We start from the raw sequence: 1,944 nt of genomic DNA, 5'->3' as shown, positions 1-1,944 counted from the left end.
GTAGATGTAATTTTTTTTAAGATGTCGGTAGTCCCAAATTCATCGGCAGATTCGATACCATCCCTACCAAAATTTCAGATCACTTTTTCGCAGAAATTGATAAGCTGATCTTAAAATGCATATAAAAATGCAAGGGATTCAGGAAAGACAAGCTGGAAGGACTCATGTTTCCTGATTTCAAAACTTACTCCAAAGCTACAGTGATCATCATGACTGTGGTACCGGTAGGATAATAAGGATAAGGATAGGCATACAGATAAATGGAATAGACGTGACAGTACAAAAATAAACCCATGAATCTCAAAACATTACACTTATGTTTCCATTGATATGACATTCTTAAAAAGACGGGAGTATTTGGGGGAGGATTTGACTGCAAAGGATCATTGCAAAGGGGCTTCTTGGAGGAGGTGGGAGGGGTGATGAAATTCCGATTGTGGTGGTAGTCACATGATTGTATGAATGTGTTGTCAAACTACACACACACACACACACACACACGCACCATTTTTTAAAAGCACACCAAAAAAGGAAGAAATAAAGTGAATGGTACAGGATCAATAATCCAAGACTTCAGAAGATGCCGTGTTATCATCCCTGCTTAAGAAGATTTGTGATCTAGGTAAAAGGACGGAATTAGCAAATTCAGAAGAGCTATCACTAAAAATAACACTAATTCCTGTCATTTGTCAAGCATTTATCCTGTGCCAGGCCCTTAACTGATGCCTCCACCTGCTAATCCTCCCCACGCTATTATGAGGTAGACAGAGGAGTGGTGTCACGGCCAAGGATGACTGGCTACCACAGCCAGGCTACCTGGCACATAAAATCAGAATAATGGTAGATCCATTTCCTTCACTTTCAGGTCTCTGTCAGATATCGGAGTTCCAGGAACACAGTGGCGGGCCATTTGTCACAACTGGTTTGCTGTGTATGAAGATGTAAAGCCATTTTTTTAATGTGTGTCCCTCATCGTGACAACACCACCATCTGAGCAAGAACTTAAGCGATGGGTCATAGGTGCCCATCATTTCTTGCAGCTGTGTGGTACCTGACAGCAAATGGCTCCTGCTCTAAATAAAAATTGTTGGCAACTTCTCCCCATAAGGAAATGAGAGGTAATTACCTAGTCTGAAAAATTAGATTGGGTCAATCAGAAAGCTAATTAAGGCACAAGGACTGCAGGAACTCCCCTATCCATGAAAAATACTGTCAATATGCTAGAAGCTGGAGACAACTAATGTTACTAAAGCCTGAATACAAACTTCTACAGCAGCTACCATTATGCTAAATTTTGGCATCATTAAAAAGCAGATAGTTTCTAGAAAACAGACTACCTGGAACTGAAGGACAAGATATAGTCCTCCCTAAAATGTCTTTGCTCAGAGACTTTCACTAATGTCTGTTGTTTGTTTTGTTTTGTTTTGATACCAAATGAAGAACCAACAACATTAGCTGGTTCTCAAAGTGTTCCTCATCCCACGTAGCAGGAAACTTGGCCATCATCTCCCAAGTTTCATTTCTTTCTGTTTCAGCCACCAAAGGGGTAAGGACTTCAGTCCTACATTTTCTGAAGAAGAAGGCGTATTGGCTCCTTTGTCGTTCGTGACCATGCTTAGACCAGCCAAGTGTGACCAGGGAGGCAGACACAGCTGTGAAATGGGAGTGGGAGTGAAGCAGAAAAGGCAAAACACGATTTCCAATCCAAAAAAGCCCTTTTGATCACCCCAAAGCTTTCTCTCTTCTCGGAACAATATCACAAAAGCTAACATTTACCAAATATTGATTAGGTGCTAAGCACTTTACACTTCTTTCATTCAGTGCTCAATGAGGTAAGCACTATTATGCCCATTTGTGACTGAGAAAATTGAGGCACATAGAAGGTTATGTAAGTTGCCCAAGATCAGAGTTAGCCAGTGGCAGAAGCACTGCCTGGGCTGTGAC

General features: G+C 41.3%; 1 long non-coding RNA gene across 1 annotated transcript; it reads left to right on the top strand.

The window, feature by feature from the left end:
- Window positions 1–845: 845 nt before the first annotated feature.
- Window positions 846–1,725, top strand: LOC115279677. Its single transcript, XR_003903579.1, has 2 exons — window positions 846–1,118; window positions 1,536–1,725. It is a non-coding gene; the product is annotated as an uncharacterized LOC115279677 (long non-coding RNA).
- The last annotated feature ends 219 nt before the right edge of the window (window positions 1,726–1,944 follow it).

This window comes from Suricata suricatta, chromosome 16 (assembly GCF_006229205.1).
Source record: "Suricata suricatta isolate VVHF042 chromosome 16, meerkat_22Aug2017_6uvM2_HiC, whole genome shotgun sequence".
Lineage (NCBI taxonomy): Eukaryota > Metazoa > Chordata > Mammalia > Carnivora > Herpestidae > Suricata > Suricata suricatta.
Note: the sequence above shows the minus strand (reverse complement) of the source record. Positions and strands in the feature narration are given on the sequence as shown.